Source organism: Anabrus simplex, chromosome 1, assembly GCF_040414725.1.
Source record: "Anabrus simplex isolate iqAnaSimp1 chromosome 1, ASM4041472v1, whole genome shotgun sequence".
Classification (NCBI taxonomy): Eukaryota; Metazoa; Arthropoda; class Insecta; order Orthoptera; family Tettigoniidae; genus Anabrus; species Anabrus simplex.
The window spans coordinates 11866289-11886247 of NC_090265.1; positions in this window are offsets into that span (position 1 = coordinate 11866289).

Consider the following 19959-nt stretch of genomic DNA (forward strand, 5'->3'; position numbering starts at 1 on the left):
ACTTTTAAATTGAAGTGTTTGGAAATGTAAACATCCTTTCATAGAGCGAGGGCCGTAGTTTGCCGACCTCTGTACCTTGCCTCCTACACAGTCAGTCAGTCGGTCTCTCTTCTTCTGGAGAATGGCGTTCAGCAGCAAAGAACCACCTGCGTCTTTCGTGAAATGCTTCGAACACAACGGACAATGAGGACATACATGTGATAGATGTGATTTCATCCTTGGAAATATCATTGCATGCAGCCATGTTTGATTACTACCCGTCAAGGCAGAGAGAGTACATACTATTCTCTGCTAGATACTCTTTGATTCTCTGACCTTGCTCAGCTTCTGAATGTACTCAACAGATGGCAGAATGTTTCTAATAACAGCAAGTGTTTAGGTCGCGGCCACGTGTCTCGGCCAAGAGCGTTTCAAATGTTAAAGGGAAGCGCAGATAATATTGTAGGGAAATAACTACATTAGCGGTATTAAATGTTCATAAAAACTATTGAAAAAGGCAGGAAAAACAACTTGAAAGCGACAGCCATATCGGGACGAGTTATCTAACCTGTATTTATAAGGAATGATGCGAGTCCACTAATATAGGATTAAATAAACGAAATTTATCACATCGTAAGCGGGAAGTTTTACGTGAAATTTCAAGCTACGGACAATTGGCGTCCCCTAAATGACACATGGTATAAGCATTTCGTGAAATGGTACATGTATTTAACAGACAAATTGAACAGATTTATTTCTTCATACAAATATCAGAGAAAGCTCTCTCCTTTTCAATCCACAATAGTTGATTTGAAAGCATTCTAAGAAAATTTCACACACATACCAATGCACGTTCATTGAAATAGGAACTAAATGAACTCCAAGTGCACTTTATTTCTCTGGTTGAAATAATAACGTTTGAGTGTTGTTTGTAATACTTTCAGAATAGTTTTTAAACTTAGCGACGTACTTCCTCTAACCGGGTCATATTATACCTAAATTTAATAGCAGGGCAATATGGTACTAATTTATTGTAAACAATTTAATTATATATCCATTATACATTATTTAGCAGAAATGACTGTATATCCCGTTTTATTTCCAAGAGCAACAGAGAATAAGTAGCACAAAGTTGATCACTCCAAGTCGCCAGCAGTATAGTATGTTCTAATGTGATTGAACACAACACAAGACTCGTGCTTGTTTGACAGCTGTCTTCTTGACGGACCGTAACCTCACATTGAAGGACAATAGAGCGCCGCTAACCTCACTGCTGCCATCTTTACGGCGGTAAACATTGAGGCTGCCACCTTATGCATGTTATAGGCGCGGAATTTAAAATCCAACAACAGAACGTCGCTAACCTCACTCTTGCCATCTTGATGGGCTTAAACCTTACTGTTGCTACCTTGGTTATACGCTTTTGTGTTAGTTTACTGTTAATCGCTAAGCTGTTCGCATCATCGAAGTAGAGAGTAAGAAATGTCAAGTAGATTTAAAGAAGAATCTGTTAGCAGAAGATAAAAGTCCGTCATGGAAAAACCTATTTCTAGGTATATTTGCGAAGAGCGTGGAAAAGCATTTTCCCGAAGCTATCACAGGAGACGTCATGAGATATCATGTAGGACAATTTTTCAATGCAAACATTGTAGAAGAGAGTTCAAGAACGCATACAACGCTCAACGTTATGAAGCCGCGTGTAATGTAGCTTCATCGGGAACGAAATACAAAGAGCTCAACCATATTCAAGGGAACACTGATTTATGTTTAGAAAGTACACCTCTGCGAGATATTTTTAATTCTCCCTTGTTGTCTAGGCCTGCTGCAAGTTCTGTTACTAAGCACAAACTTCAAGATAAAGAGAGGCAAGATCATGACTATGATAATAAGGATAATGATGTTGATCAAAACAGTAGTAAAGGGAAAGTAGAAGAAGAAGAAAATCTTAATGTTTCATTGCCATTACAGCTGAGATGATTTTACTTCATTTCCTAAGCCTACTACACGTTCTGCCGCAGTGCAAACATCTCAAGAAGAGATGCGAAGTAAAGAAGAAGGAAATTTCAGCGCTTCATCGCTATCGAAACAAGTTAAGTTTGTACCTAGATACGCTACTGCTGAAGCACGTATTACATCAAAATAAGTCCCTACACATCAACTGTCTGCATATAGACTCAAAGTTCACAACAAGCCTCTGTTACCCTATGTAGATATAAGATACTGTAAAGACCCCAACGTACTCGTAAAACGTTTACAACTGCTAAGAGCCTATCATGATGCTGGTTACACACAGTACAAAGAAGATATTTTTGAAATAGAACATGAATTACATCGTGTAGGTATTATTAAGTAAGCGCCTACCCTCACCTAAGTCATCCATCTGTAGTATATAGTCGATCGAGTAGCTATATTCGTATAGACTATTTCCAAACATTCTCCCTTCCTTAGGGTGTTAACTCCGCCTCTAGTTGTAGAGCCGGTCTCAAGCCGGGATAAAGAGAGGAGAGGCACCCTACCCCTTTAGACCATTAGCCCTTTAGCCCTTTTGCACATTAGCCATTTAGCCCTTTTGACCATTAGCTCTTTAGCCTATTAGCCCTACAAGGAATGTGCGGTAATCTAATCTTCTTAGAACAAAGGTATCCCCTGACATGTTCTAAACACATGTTGTATCTAGTACAGTGTTCTATTTTAGTCTTGATCACTTATTTAGTGTTCTAAACACTTCAATCAATGTTCCGATCACATGATAAAATTAACGGCGTAGAGTGCAGTGTTCGATTCTAGTCTTGTTATGTTTCTTTAGTGATTTGCAAGTCTAAACATGCATAATGACGTCATCACTGCAGCACGTGCTTACTCTAGCTATCCCGATGCAGGTTTAAACTTGTCCGATAGAGCTATGCCTTGACATAAGAGGAGGCCTTACCAGCTTATGTATAGCCGCTATTGTTTAAAGATAGCTGCTGTTAAGAAAACAGCACGTCGAATTTTTCAATTACCCGCCACCACATTTCAAAGGTATGAGGTTTAGTGCTGTAAGGATACCTGCACGATGCAAAGCTAGCTTTCTTTATCACAGCAGCCACCATCTTTTGTGAGCACCTCTAGGCCATTTCATAAGGAGCTGTGTATAGTCACCGTCTTGTCGCTGCTACCTTGCGCAAGCACCCCTAGGGCGTCTCATAAGAGCAGCAGCCATCTAGTGCAAGCGCTCTTATGCTGTCTCATAAGAAACTATGTCTAGCCGCCATCTTGTAGAATTAGATAGCTGCCAATGCCAATGGGCCTAAGTAGGAATCGAACCGTCGATCTCATCATTAGACTATGTTTTCCTTATTCTATCATGTTCCTGATACTGCAAACCTGGGTATTAGGTGGTCACATTTTGTCCGTTTTGCTCTACGATGCACCGTTTTCGAGATATTTAACATTTTGCATTTAAGCCCCAAATTTAATGAATCGAACTAGCACGACACGTTAGCCTCTAAGATAGCTTTCTTCATAAGAGCAGCAGCCATCTTGCGCAAGCACCCTTAAGGCGTCTCATAAGGAGTCGTGTATAGCCGCCATCTTGCGTCCGCCATCTTGCGCAAGCATCCTTAGGGAATCTCTAGCCATCTTGTGCAAGAACCCTTAAGCCGCCTCATAAGAGCAACCGCCATCTTGCGCAAGCATCTCTAGTGCGTCTCATAAGGAGCCTTGTATAACCGCCATCTTGCGCAAGCATCCCAAGGGCATCTCATAAGAACCTATGTATAGCGGCCATCTTGCATAAGCACCTTTAAGGAGTCATGTATAGCCACCATCTTGTGCAATTAGCGTCGAGGGATGGCTGATGTAGAATTTTTCTTTTTAAATTATCCGCTACCATATTTCAAAGGTATGTACCTAAAGAGTGTAGCACTGAGCTCTATAGATTAAATATGGCGGATGACAGATGACAAGAAGCGCGTGAGTTTGTTTACTAAACAAGAGCACGTGGAATTTTTCAATTTGCCGCCACCACATTTCAAAGGTATCTAGCTAAAGATGGCAGCACGGTGCTCTCTTGACTAAAGATGGCGGATGACAGCTAACAGAACTTTTCAAATTGCCCGCTACTACAGAGAGCAGCACCATGCTCTGTAGATTAAAGATGGCGAATGACAGCTGACGAAATTGCCCGCATGATAGCAGCACAGTGCTCTATTGATTAAATATGGCGGATGACAGCTGTCAAAAAAGCACGTGGCTTTGTTTCCAAACAAGAGCACACAGAATTTTTCAAATTGCCACCACCACAATTCAAAGTTATCTAGCTATAGAGTGCAGCACTGCGGTTTGTGGCGCAAGATGGCGGATGACAGCTGTCAGAAAAAATCACGAGAGTTTGTAAAGCACATGGAATTTACCGCCACCACGAGGAGGGCAGCACTGTTCTCAAAGATGTCTGCTGTCACGTGGAATTGCCTGCCACCACAGGTATCTAGCTGAAGAGGGCAGCACGGTGCTCAAAGATGGCTGCTGTCAAAAAAGCATTTTTCAAATTATCCGCCACCACATTTCAAAGGTACGTAGCTAAAGAGGGCAGTACTGTGTTCTATAGATTAAAGATGGCGGATGACAGCTGTCAAAAAATCACGTGGATTTGTTTATCTCGCGCTAGTGAGGTTAAGTTGGTAGCACTAAGGTTTAGGCCCGCCAAGATGGCAGCACTGCCGATCACAGGTGACGAATTTACAGCTACTGCGATAAAGAGGGCAGCACGGTGCTCTGTAGTTTAAAGATGGCGGATGACAACTGTCAAAAAGCACGTGGCTGTCAAAAAACACTTGGATTTGTTTACAAATTCAAATCTCGCGCTTGTGAGGTTAAGTTGGTACCACTGAGGTTTAGGCCCGTCAAGATGGCAGTACTGAGGTTAGCGATGCGTTGTTGTCTGTCAAAAAGCACGTGGCTGTCAAAAAACACGTGGATTTATTTACCAATTCAAATCTCGCGCTAGTTAGGTTAAGTTGGTACCACTGATGTTTAAACCTGTCAAGATGGCAGCAGTGAGGTTAGCGATGCGTTGTTGTCTGTCAAAAAGCTCTTGGCTGTCAAAAAACACGTGGGTTTGTTTACTAAGTCAAATTTCGCGCTGGTCAGGTTAAGTTGGTACCACTGAGGTTTAGGCCCGTCAAGATGGCAGCAGTGAGGTTAGCGATGAGTTGTTGTCGATGACAGCCGTCAGAACGCACGTGGCTTTGTTTACAAATTCAAATCTCCCGCCAAAATTCAAATTTCCCGCCAAAATTCAAATTTCCCTCCAAAATTCTAATTTCCCGCGGGAGGTGGAGGCCTCTGGGAGGGAGCCGGAGGAGGAAGTGGCGGCAAAATCCGCCTATTATACTACTCCTCTCTCCACTCAGTTAACCTTCCTTTCCCGCACCTAATTTCGTCCCGCTAAATATTCCTCGTTTGCACGATTGGTGTTTCCTGCGAGTAAACGCGTAGCCTCATCCCGTTGTCTGGTTGTGTGCACCATGTTCAGTTTCTGTGTACAAGGAGGATTTATTTTCCATGATGAGCTGAGTTAGTGCAGGTTGTTATTTCTAGGTTGAGCACTGATATGTGTATGGAATACTGGTGTGGTGTAGTTCCTGGCGTGGTTGGCGTGAGTTACTGGAGCGAATGTTCGTAATTTCGTCACCCTATATTCTATTTTTTATTTATGAGACGGTAAAACGCAAGCAGTGGGATAGGTATGAGAAAGACAATGAAGGGCAAGATAATGGCTTACAAACGAACAAGTAGGGAATGTAACATCTCCCGAGCAACGCTGTAAGACTACGTTAAAACAAATACCAAGAAATCCTTTTTCATAAATGGTCCTCAAGTAATACATTATAGAGAAAGTGTTTGGTAAGGTTAGAAAAAGAAAGTATAGCTCTTCGAAGATTTGGTGGGAAAGAAATTACGAAGACAATTTTGATCGTTTAATTTTTGTAGTGTTTATATCAAGTACTGACTACCTTACGTTATAGAATATACATGTATATACCAATTTCTAGGCTCGTCCATAATATTCCCGAATTTCTACGATTCGAAATCTGCTAAGGGGACGAAATATGGATCCCCTGACACGATGAAATAGCGAAAGGCTTGCAGTGGGAAGGAAGCGACCTTCCCCAGCAAATTCGAGGAGTGGAAGCACAGGGCTGCCGACGGTGGGATTCGAGCCCACTATCTCCAGACTGTAAGCTTACAGCTACGTGAAGCAATCCACCCTGCCAGTCGCTCGTTACCACTAGATGAAAACGTGCTAGTGGAGGAAGAAGTTAGGTAACAGTAGGAGTCAAAATATCCGGGTTCAGAAAAACCGAGGTGGCGGTGCAGTGCTGCCAACGTGACGGATAAATGTAAATCACCTGACGGAACGAAAATTTTCTCTTATGCAAAAGAAATATCCCTGCCAAGTCCTCGACCGCAGCAGTGCCTGGCGGCAAGTCGGGGCACTAATACAGTGCTGGTCCTGGCTGCACCCTTCCCTGTCCATCTCCTACCAGCGTCCTGTGAGCATCCAGCCCTCCCCTGTCCATCTCCTACCAGCGTCCTGTGAGCATCCAGCTCTTCCCTGTTCGAATGTTAAAATATGCCTAGGTTTAGACATGACATCCCTTCCCTTGATTGAGTTCATGTATTGTGCAGCGTTCATTCCCATCGGAGAGTCTCTTCGTCCCGTGAGCTTGGCAGCGAGAAAGCTTTTTGCGCCGGCAGCTTGATGAGGTAGAACTCGCGCTGGAGTCCCTATATGCAGGGTAACATGTTTCCAGTTGAAAGTGAAGGTTTGGGGACAATAATGGAAAGACTTTTCAAAACTGCCGTATATCTAAACTCTACCGAACAATTCCCCTAAAGTGACACAGTAGTTATTTTTCACGGGTTCGGCCGCAGCCTACAAACGCCCTCGGGGGAGGCCTCCACCGCATTGACCTCTGGCAAGGTCATTGCTATGCTCGCTAAGACTGCACGCTCAACCTTACAGACGCTGTCTCGCAGGGGCTTAACCTAACTTTCACGAGCAAGAGAGCATACCTAACATCAGAGCCGCCATTTTGAAGTGAACTAACCTCACTCTTACGGCGGGATGCCCTTCCCGACGCGGATTTTGTATAAGAGAGCATGCCTAATATCACAGTCGCCATCTAGGAGGGGCCTAACCTAAGTTTCACTGGAAGGCTGTCCTTTCCGACCTTCAATTGCATAAGATGGCGGCTATAAACGGGCTCTTATGGACAAAGCTAGTCCAGGGGCTTCTGCACAAGATGGAGGCTATACATAGGCTCTTATGGAGAAACATGGTCTAGAGCAGACAAGAATTTAAGCAGACGTCCTAACGGTGATTCCGCAAAATGGTGGTTATACACGGGCATGAAGAAAGCTGGCACAGCAGTTACTGCGCAAGATGGCGGCTAAACATAGGTTCTTATGAGAAGGCCTAAGGGCGCTTGCGCAGGATGGCGGCTATACACAGGCTCTTATGGAGAGAGCTGATCGAGAAGCTTCTGCGGCTATACATAGGCTCTTACGGAAATCCTGGCCCTGGGTGGCACATAGGATTTAAGGTTACGGCCTGGGGGTGATTGCGCAAGATGCCGGCTATACACGGGCTCTTATGGAGAGAGCTGATCGAGAGGCTACTGCGCAAGAAAGCTGTCTTATGGGAGAGATAGGATTTAAGGAGACAGCCTGGCGATTGCGCAAGATGGCGGATGTACACCACTGTTATGGAGAAAGCTGACCTAGCGGCTACAGCGCAATATGGCTGCTATACATAGGCTCTTATGGAGAAACATGGCCTAGGTGGCGGCATAGGTTTTAAACAGACTGCTTAAGGGCGATTGCGCAAAATGGCGTCTATACACGGGTTCATATGGAGAAATCTGGTCCAAAGGCTACTGCGCAAGATGGCAGTTGTACAGAGGCTTTATAGAGATAGCTGGCACAGTGGAGACATAGAATTTAAGGAGACGACCCAGCGACGATTGTGTAACACGGCGGCCCCGTACAACTTCCTAGTGCTAGACATTGATTATATCAGACTAACTTTAAGGAGATGGGCCAGGGGCTAATGGTGATACATTGTCCTTAAAGGACTACCTCTAGAGAGCTGCCTCAGGGGCTCAAAACTAGTAACTTATGGCCAATTAATTTGATCAGCCTAACATTCGAGAAATTAGGCAAGGACTACTATGCAAGATGACTGTTATACTGCATTCGTACAGGCCTTAACTAGAGGGCTGCCTCAGGGGCTCACAACTAGTAACTCATGACCTATTAGTTTGATCAGCCTGACATTCAAGAACTGAGGCAAGGGCTACTATGCTGTATTCTCATGGACTGAACTCTAGAGAGCGCTTACAACTTGTAAATTATCCCCTTTAGTTTTATCGCCTAACTTTTTGGGAACTGAGACATGGGCTCCTAGGCAAGAGAGCTGTTGTACATTAGACTAACTGTAAGGAGCTGGGCTGTAGCTCATCCTTCTAACCAGCTTTAGTCTGGGACAGGAGCTAGTGGTGATACATGAGATTTATACCTCTAACTTGGGGTGGGGAGCATAGCTAGGGCTTTTTCTAGTATTTGGGCTAATGCAGGGGTTTTTCTTCCCTAACCGGATACCCTTCCTAACATCAGGGGCTCTTGCTCATACATAGGCTCTTATGGGACTAACCCTGGAGGAGAGCTGCACTAGGACTCTCGAGGGAGGATAGTCGCTCAAAGATAAAAGCATAATCAGAAAGATGAGATGAAGATGAACATAGAATGTTGTTATAACCTAACTTTGTAATCCTGTTAGAATTGATAAGATTCATTCAGCGTAGGACTGCTAAATGCTAAACCAAAAAGATCGTGCTACACACATGATACGGAATGGAACCCTGGGGTCACGTCTTATCACAAAGGCAAAGTGACGAAAGGACTCGTTCTCCTCCTCCTCACCGTGCCCTCCTCCTCCTACGGATAGAGGGCCAATGGCTTAGAGGTAAAGTCGCTAATGGGCTCAAGGGCTAAAAGGCTGAAGGGCTAAGGGTCTAAAGGACTAATGGGCTAATGGGCTAAAGGTCTAATGGGCTGAAGGGCTAATGGGCTAAATGGCAAAAGGACTATAGGGCTAAGATGCTAAAGGCCTAATGGGCTAATGGTCTAAGGGGCTAATTAACTAAGACGCAAAAGGCTCATTGGGCTTAGGTGCAAAATTTTTAATTTTTGTAGTATTTAGAGTGTCTCTCCTCTCTTTATCGGGGGATTGAGACCGGCTCTACAACCGGAAACGGATTCAATAAACTAAGGAAGGGAGAATTTTGGAAAATATTCTGTATCAATACAGCCTCTCGATCCACTATGTGCTACAGAAGGATGAGTTAGGTGAGGGTGAGGCCTGGTATTGTAGGAAGGTGTTTAGGCTGTTGTACTGTCGAGGGAGATTGCATGTAAGGTCTTCATGTTGAAGAGCTATCACTCAAAAATACCCGCACGGCGTAATTCCTGTCCTATTTTAAAAATATCTGCTTGATACTCCGTGTAACCAGAATTGTGATAGGCTCTTAGCAGTTGTAAACCTTTTACGCGTAAGCTGGGGTCTGTGGTCTTTAGAGTATCTTACGTCTACATGGGGTAATAGGGGCTTGTTGTGAACTTTGAGGCTGAATACAGACAGTTGATGTATTGAGACTTGTTTTGATTAATACGAGCTTCTGGAGTAGCGTTTACTGGTACAGACATAACTAATTGTTTTTATAGCAAAGAAGCGTTGAAATTTTCTTCTACTTCACCTTGCATCTCTTCTTGAGATGTTTGCACGGCGACAGACCGTGTAGTATGATTAGAAAATGAAGTAAAACCGTAAAGCTCTAATGACACAGAAACATTTGAGATCTTGTTTTTCTTCTACTTTCCCTTTATTAGCCTACCACTATTATTATCAGCATCCTCATCTTTATCATCATCCTGCTTCTCTTCATCTGGAAATGTATGCTTAGTAACAGAACTTGTAGCAGGCCTAGACAACAAGGGAGAATTAAAAATCTCTCGCAAAGGTGTACTTTTTAAAAATAAGCAAGTACTTGCTTGCATACGGTTGAGCTCTTCGTATTTTCTTCTCCGTAAAGCTACATTACACGCGACTTCGTGACGTTGAGCAATGTAAGCGTTCTTGAACTCTCTTCTATAATGTTGCATTGAAAAATTGTCCTAGAAGATATCTCATGACGTCTCGTGTGATAGCCTCGGGGAAATCTCTTTCCACACTCCTAGAAAATATAGCTATAAATGGGTTGTATCCATATCTGCCTATATTTATAATGAGTGTAGAAAAACATTTTCCCGAGGCTGTCACAAGAGACGTCACGAGAGACCTTTTAGGAAAATTTTTCAATGCAAGTATTGTAGTAGAGAGTTCAAGAACGCTTACAACGCTCAACGTCACGAAGCCGCGTATAATGTAGCTTTACGGATAAGAAAATACAAATTGGTCAACCGTATTCAAGAAAATACTGATCTTTTTTAAAAAAAGTACACCTCTGCGAGAGATTTTTAATTATTCCTTGGGGTGTCTAGGCCTGCTGCAAGTTCTGTTACTAAGCACAAATTTAGAGATGAAGAGAAGCAGGATGATGATAATGACGAGGATGCTGATAATAATAGTGATAAAATCATAAAGGAGGAGAAGAAAAATATCAATGTTTCATTGCCATTTTTATGATTTTATGATATTACTTCATGTTCTAAGCCTATTACACGTTCTGTCGCCGTGCAAACGTCTCAAGGAGCGATGCGAGGTGAAGTAGAAGAAGATTTTTACGCTTCATTGCTGTCGAAACAAGTTAAGTCTTTACCTGGACGAGATACTGCTGAAGCACGTATTACATCAAAACAAGTCCCTACATATCAACTGTCTGCATATAGACTCAAAGTTTACAACAAGCCTATGTTACCCTATGTAGACGTAAGATACTGTAAAGACCCTAAGGTACTCTTAAAACGATTGCAACTGCTAAGAGCCTATCAAGTTGCTGGTTACACAGAGTATCAAACAGATAATTTTGAAACAGAGCAAGAATTACGTCGTGCGGGTATTATTGTGTAGTAGCTCTTCAAGGTGAAAAACTTTTCTTCAAAATCTGTCTACAGTAAAATAGCCTAAACACCTTCCTACATTCCCAGGCCTCACCCTCACTCTTACGTATGTCATTCTTCTGTAGAATATAGCGGATCGAGTAGCTCTATTGGTACAGAAGATCTTCCAACATCCTCCCTTCCTTGGGGTTTTAAGTCCGCCTCTAGCTGCAGAGCCGGTCCCAAGCCTCGGATAAAGAGAGGAGAGGCACCCTAAATACTACAAAAATATAAACCCCTTTTGACCTTTAGCATATTTGCTTTTTGCCCTTTTCCCATTAGCCCATTAACCCTTTAGACCATTAATCCTTTAGCCCACTAGCCCTTTAGACCATTAGCCATTTTGCCCTTTAGCCCCTTAGCCCTTTAGCCTTTTAACCCTTTAGCGCATGCCGCGTTAGACCATCAGGCCTATATGTCTAGGAGGAAGAGGGTGCTGTTAGGAGGAGGAGGAGAAGGAAGAGTCCTTTCGTCCTTCTGCCCTTCTGATAAGACGTGATCCCTGGGTTCCATTCCTATCATGTGTGTAGCACGAGTTTTTTTCGGTTCATTATTTTCCAATCGTATACTGAATGAACCTCATCACTTCTAACAGGATTACAAAGTTAGGTTATACCAACATTCTATGTTTATCTACTTCTCATCGTTCTGATTATGCTTTTAGCATTGAGCGACTATCCTTCCTCGAGAGCCCTAGTGCAGCTCTCCCCCAAGGATATCCCCATAAGAGCCTACTTATAAGCAAGAACCCCTGGGCTACACTGATGTTAGGAAGGGTATCCTGATACAAGGTTAAAAAAACCGCGTTTTCATAATACTCGAAAAAGCCCTAGCAACGCTCTCCCCAAGTTAGTGCCATAAATTTCATGTATCACCACTAGCTCCTGTGCTAGACTAAAGTTATAAAGGTAGCTTGTTAGAAGGATAAGCAATAGCGCAGCTACTTTAATTTAGTCTAATATACCCAATTTACAGCAGCTATCTTGCCTAGTAGTCCCTGTCTCAATTCCCCAAAGTTAGGAGATGAAACTATTGGACCATAAGTTGCAAGTTCTAAGCCCCTCTCTAGAGTTCGGTCAATGAGAATACATTATAGAGGTTATCTTGCACAGCAGCACTTGCATCATGTCTCGAATGTCAGGCTGATAAAACTAATAGATCATAAGGTACAAGTTATGAGCTCTTGAGGTAGCCCTCTAGTTAAGGTCTGTACGAATAGAACATAAAAGCTACCTTGCATAGCAGCCCTTGCCTCATTTCTCGAATTTCAGGCTGATCAAACTTGTAGGTGATATGTTACAAGTTATGAGCCCCTGAGGCGACCCTCTAGTTTAGGTCTATACGAAAACAGTATAGCAGTGGTCTTGCATAGTACCCTTTGCCTCATTTCCCGAATGTCGGGCTAATCAAACGTTACAAGATGTGAGCCCCTGAGGCAGCTCTCTAGAGTTAGGCCTGTAACAACTCCTGGCCCATCTCCTTAAAGTTAGTCTGATATAACCAAAGTATAGCAACAATCTTGCCTCGGAATCCCTAGCACTAGGAAGTTGTACGCGGCCGCCATATTACGCAATCACCCCTGGGCCGCCTCCTTAAATCCTATGTCTCCCATGTTCAAGCTTTCTGTATAACTGTCATCTTGCGCAGTAGCCTCTGGACCAGCTTTCTCCATAAGAGCCCATGTATAGCCGCCATCTTGCTCAATCGCCCTTAAACCGTCTCCTTGAATCGTATGTCACCCTTATGACATTTTTCTCCATAAGAGCCCTAGGCTGTCCGGCTCCATGGCTAAATGGTTAGCGTGCTGGCCTTTGGTCACAGGGGTCCCGGGTTCGATTCCCGGCAGGATTGGGAATTTTAACCATAATTGGTCAATTTCGCAGACATGGGGCTGGGTGTATGTGCCGTCTTCATCATCATTTCATCCTCATCACGACTCGCAGGTCTCCTGCGGGAGTAAAATCAAAAGACCCGCATCTGGCGAGCCGAACTTGTCCTTGGACACTCCTGGCACTAAAAGCCATGTGCCATTTCATTTCACCCCCTAGGCTGTCACCTGTCTCCAGTGGGCAAGGTTTCTCCATAAGAGCCTATGTATAGCCGCCATCTTTCGCAGTAGCCTCTAGGCTAGCTTTCTCCATAAGAGCCTGTGCATAGCCGCCACATCGCGGAACGCCCTTATGCGGTCTCATAAGGGCCTATGTATAGCCGTCATCTTGAGCAGGCGCCCTTAGGTCGTCTCCTGAAATCCTATGTCTCCCGTAGACCAGGATACTCCATAACAGCCTATGTATAGCTGCCATCTCGCGCAGTATCCCCTGGACGAGCTTTCTTCATAAGAGCCTGTGCATAGCCGCCACATCGCGGAACGCCCTTAGGCGGTCTCATAAGAGCCTATGTATAGCCGTCATCTTGAGCAGGCGCCCTTAGGCCGTCTCCTGAAATCCTATGTCTCCCGTAGACGAGGCTACTCCATAACAGCCTATGTATAGCTGCCATCTCGCGCAGTAGCCCCTGGACGAGCTGTCTTCATAAGAGCCTGTGTATAACCGCCATCCTGCGCAAGTGCCTTAGGCCGTCTCATATGAGCCTATGTACAGCCGTCATCTTGGGCAAGCGCCGTCACGTAAGAACCTATGTATAGCCACCATCTTGCGCAGTAGCCCCTGGGCGAGCGTTCTCCATAAGTGCCCGTGTACAGCCGCCATTTCGCGCAATCGCCCGCAAGCCGTCTCCTTCAGTTCTACGTCTCTCCTATTCCAGGTTTCTCCATAACAGCCTATGTGTAGCTGTCATCTTGCGCAGTAACCTCTGGGCCAGCTTTCCCTATAAGGTCCCGTGTATAGCCTCTATCTTGCGCAATCGCTCATAGGCCATCGGATTAAGTCCTATGTCTGTCCTGGGTCAGATTTCTCCATAAGGGCCTATGTGTAGCGCCCATCTTGGACAGTAGCTCCTGCGCTAGCTTTACTCGATAAGAGCCCGTGTATTGCCGCCATCTTGTGCTGTTGAGTGTCGGGAAGAGGACGCTGCCCGTAGAACTGAGGTGAGGCCCCTCCAAATGGCGACTGTAATGTTAGGGATGCTCTCTTATGCAAAATCCGCGTCGGGAAAGATATCTGCAAAGATTACGTCGGGAAGGGCATCTCGCCGTACAAGTGAGGTTAGGTCCCTCCAAGATGGCGGCCCTGAGATTAGGTTTGCTCTCTTGCGCATAAAAGGTCAGTTTAATCCCGTCCAAGGTAGCATCTGTAAGGATTAGCATGCACTCTTAGCAATGACCTTGCCAGAGGTCAATGCGGCGGAGGCTCCTCTCGAGGGCCTGCGGACGTGTCGGCGGTCGAACCCGCAAAAAGTGACTACTTGACACAATCTAAGGATCTGTAAAAGTCAACAGAACAGATACATACCGCATTATATCGAACGGTGATCAAAATTATCGCCAAAGAATGAAAGCTTCCTTTCCTTAACCTGATGGGATGCGATGGCCGTTCCTCAGTTTTTAAACCATCAATGCAAATAAATCGAATATTATGTTCATTCTTGAAAAGTGATGGAACGCGAAGCGATGTGCTGTCGCCACGGTGGCAGATTGTTTACTCAGCACTCGTAAATGTTTCCAGAGAAATTTGAAATTCGTCGAAATTTCCCCTTGATAAACAGTTGCAGTCAACTGCTTCTCGTTCTGAAAATGAATTTTTGCTTCAATTTGTCCTCTTAAATTCCAACTTTATCTTCATATTATGATCCTTCCAACTCCGGTTATGCTTATTCCTCTACTAATACGTATCATTGCTCAATATCTCCCCACTGACAGCTGGAAATGTATCACTTACACTAAGGTCTTACCAGCGAAAACTTAGCAACATTTTCGTAACGCTAGTCTTTTGTCGCAAATCACTCCGGGAAAAATAGTCTGCTTTCATTTGGATCGTTTTCAATTATCGTATGAAGTACTCCCATACACTGCAACCATACTCCATTCGTGCCTTACGCCCTCTCCTTCACAGAACCCCTAAATACCTTTTGTTGACAACCTCGTTAACATTTTCCCCATCAGTACAATAAGTAAAAATGAGAGGACTTTCCCTCTTGGTAAAACAACCGACATGTTAACCCGTTAACCACTGTCCTCTACTCTCCACATAACCGAGGACATATTAACAAAATTTCCTTGCCATTATCCGACACATAATTCAACATGTGACGTCTCCTGTCCCTCAACAAAAGTCCACTAAACTGACACAACACGAAATACAAACTGTACTAAAGTTAGCAGCAACCCGTTCAGCTGGAGAATCACAGCACAACTGGACACTCCTGTAGATGTCACAGCGGAGCCTCAGCCAACAGCAATAGCGATGTAATTGCCCTCTGAGGGCCATTCATTGCGATCTTGATGACTGGTAGACAAGTGTTACTGCAAACCCATTCACTGCAATTTTGAGTCATGTCGCTTTCAAAGCAAGGGTGCGATATGTATCTATTACCGAGGAGGCAATGTTTATGAAAGAATACACGAATATAAAGTATGTGACAAATCTGAAGTGCTGCAGGCGCACAGGAGATGCCCGCTACTCAGTCCACTTGCAGGTGAGGTCCACACAGAAAGCGCCTTCCACAATAAGCTTGTTATTGTGTTTTATGTCGATATAATCGGACCAGCTCTCCCATGTAAAGTGGAGAAAGGATTTCATGCATTCTCAACGACTACGAGAAAGATTTATTCCCACTTCTTCTCCATAATTCATCCTCTGACCACCTCAACTGCTTGAACGTTGATTTTCCGCTCGGGCTTAAGTATTACATTTTAATCATCTTTCCCTGAGCTTCAGTTTCATCCGGCGTGAATGAAGTAATTTGTATATTAGGTTATAGTCTCTTATTCTTCGACATTGTACACAGATTAACCATTGTCTCGGGATGCGCGCCCATACATACAGACAAACAGGTAGACAAAGGTGACAGAAAATTGAGAAATGCATATTCTTCGTACTGTCGACACGACCGATACGGAAATATCATTCAATTTTAATTCTGAGCAATGTACACAAAACTCTTATTTTGTATATATGGATTCTGAACAACATGCTGGAAGTACTTTACTTAATTAGACGTAGGATAATGCCACCTGGTCTCAGTATTCGGACCAGAAGTAACGAATTAAGGAGTTGATCAATCAACCAACCACTCATTGTCATATCCCAAGTAATACACCACATACATACAAGGGTGGAATATCATATGTTTCAATAAAGTAAACAACCTAAAATATAACGTAGAATTTCGGAATTTCACATTGAAGTACATTTTTTAAATTTAAAAAATCGAGAAGTTTTTATAAATATACAAGGATCCGAACCGAAGGAGGAATCTTTGTACTTTTAACGTCAAGAAGAAAGGCTCGATTACATTCGGACAATATTTCACACATCTACAATATCCTGAGACTTGAAATGTGAATAGGGAATGTTTGTGCATCCAGCCTGAACTGTAATTTCCCGTCCAAGTGGAACAGGAGCGTCTGTATTTCAAAGTTATCGAGCATCTTGTTATCTCAGGACAAATATCCCTGTGTGGCAAATACATATATAATTACGGTGCTCGTGTTATCACTAGACTAAATCCCAGAAGTGCTATACAGCAATACAGCTGTTTGCTTACCTCGCGACACCTTGAAAAACACGGCAATAAATTAAATAGGTAAGTGGGAGATAGACCCTATCTCCGAGCCCTTGAGATAACAACAATGACAGCTGCAGGTAGCACACGCTGGTCATCTCAAACTCAATGTGTAGCGTGTTCCTTACGCTCAGTTCTTTAAATGAATTAAGACTTTCTTTGAGTGCAGAAGGTATAATTAATTACTTTTCGGCTTTTATACAAGATTTCTGAAAATCAGTTACGGAAAATTTATGATCATGATAAACTAAATAATGTTAGGGAGAATCCGTCATCCATTTGTTCCTGAACCGTTTGGTTCATGTACCTTATACCTTATGTCCTGTGACGTGGAACAGAATGTCAGCGCTTAAAAGTGTTAATATTTTCATTGAAAGTTAAGAAAGAAAATGAATGGGGTACGCAGAAATTACGAGAATCTCTACTAGTGGACGAAGCAGAGTGATGAGTGCGCAACTGAGGTGTCAGCTGTTTACATGTGCTGTGGTGCTGAGAACCAATGAAACGGAGTGTATTGCGTGAAACATCACATGTAGGGAAAGAGAGTAGACAAGCGCGGCATCCAAAAGGAGAAAATTAAAGCATCATTTCCTATAAGTTTTCGCACTTGTGCCCTGCGTCGGAAGAAACACGCTGTAAAAATGAAATAAAAAATTGATGTTCACTGTATGTACGATACTCAAACAATAAAAAGGAAATCTGTTTTCACTAAATAAACATCCTCCATTGCCTAAGAACTCAAGTAGAGCTGTAAATAGACGATCTGTTACGTCAGGAAATCGAAAGAACGTAAGGAAAATGTTCGGCATTGAGAGTGGTGTATATTTCTAAATAACAACGTGCGGAAGTACATTGGATTTAGTTTTATTAGCCTACTAGCAGGTGCCCGCGTTTATTAATTCAATCGCGCATCATGTTTCTTTGGGAGCTAGACTGAAATACACACACACATTCATACTCCTTCTCTCCCCTCTGCCACGGGGACTGAACTCGGTTTTTTTCATTTTATATACCGTTTATCGAAGAAGAATAATAATATATGTTTTAAGAAACACATCGTAGTCTTTACATACTCTTGGTTAAGCTATCCGCTTATCAGACTTGCCATGCAGTTGACTTACCTCCCCCCCCCCCCACTTTTTTTACCCTTCACATCCCCTATGCCGAACTACCCCTCAGATATCGTTCAAGCTACTGCCTAAATCCTCCCAAGAGTAATAAGAACAATTTGTGAAATTTTCATGGAAATCGGTCTAGTAGTTTTTGAGTCAATTCGAGACAAACAAACAAAATTCATTTCTATGTATTCTGCCCGTTTAAGCCACGACTAGCATCTGGAGGCACGCGACCCTCTCAGGGGTGCTCAGTAAGGGATTGACATGTTCCATAAGAAAAATGGTGTGGATCAAGGAGATGGGCAGATATTCGTAAATAATGAACCATCGAAATCCAAATAAATGGTGGATGATTTATTCCAAAAATAATAATAATTCCTTCCTTCTGAGAATAATGATTATGTGAAATGATCGCTAAAATTTTAATTTTATATCAACTCTTGCTGTACATCCAAAAATTGAAACAAATCGGATGGTACATGTTAATGAATTCTATTTCATTCTGACAAAATTGTTTTGTCCATGTCACATTTTTTTCCGAGTATTACTTTGAATGTTATATGATTTTTCTAGAGAATGATGCTCGCACGCATGTCAATTCATGCCGGAAAATCTGGAACAAGGTTTTAAATATTAAACTTATATGACTGAGCAATAAAAATAAATGAAAATACAAAAAAAGTTTTTACAAATTACTTTTGTCGCTTAATTTCACATTTTAATTTAACTTTTCCAATTTAAATCGACTTTTCAATGATTATCTGCTCGGCGTAACATAATACACGTGATATTACGTGGCAAAGTAGGCAAGAAAATGAGAGAAAGAAAAAACTAATTTAAATTAAATCCTTAACCATGTGTCATAATCCTGACACAACGGAACAACGATGGTTACACACATAAATCGATATTGCACAATCAAATTTAATCACACAACCTGTGGATTAACAACATAAAAGTGCGCGAAATGATCTCCCATTACCATCATCCACCAAGGAAAAACAATTGCAACCAACTACAACTAAGAGTATTATTTACAAATGTACACCTGTCCACACGTTGTCCATTCATCTCCTGGGAATGACAGACTCCTGTAAATAATGATCCGCACCTGTAACTAATCCACCTGGTACAAACAATCTAGGTAACGATGACTGAAAAAATATCGCCAATCTGTATCGAACTCAGGACGTTACCAACATTTAGCATATATTGAGGGAGTGAATAGTATTTTACAACTTCGATTTAATATTATTGGTGATGACGCTCATCCAGTACGACAAATAACTATCTAATACACTCAATTTTATTCTGAAGGAAGACATGTGGTCTACTTCGTGGTTCAATATTTAATGAAGGCGCTATCGCATATAATTCTCTCAAAAACAACAACTCGCACATTCGTCGAATGACGATAAATTATTCCAAAATTTCCGTTCATCAATGCACGCAACATCGCAAAAATATTTTAAATGTGCCTCTATCCATAGAGACGTGAAGATTCGCCTTCGAATAGCACATAAAATCAGCATAATTCATGCCATATTTCACCACATGGCACAAAGTGAGAGGTAAAAATAGCGAAGATAACTCGCAACATCCGTTCAAAATATTACGGGAAAATTCACGTAAATGACTTGAACCACATATGAATATAATAATAAGACACTATCCTTCCTTAAAAGTATGAAATTGGATTCAAAGAAAGCTATCCGTATCGTTAGCACAGCGTTAATATGTCAGATGAGCCTGTTGTCTCGTGTAAAATATAGCAAACACTTTTGGGCAAAATATAAGAGAAATACATTTCGAAGAATGAAAATATCACGCGTACACAATCCTCAATATCGTAGTAATCGAATAGAAATGTAAAATTCCTTAAAGGTTAGTGGATGGCGGATATTTAAATCAGATACATGTCCGATGACGTAACTATTTGAAACCCGCATGGCCGATGATGTTGACACCCTGTCATCATGCACCTTAAAATCACGTAGTAAGTGAAATTGCAAATCCAACGTCGAATAATGCAAGAAAATAA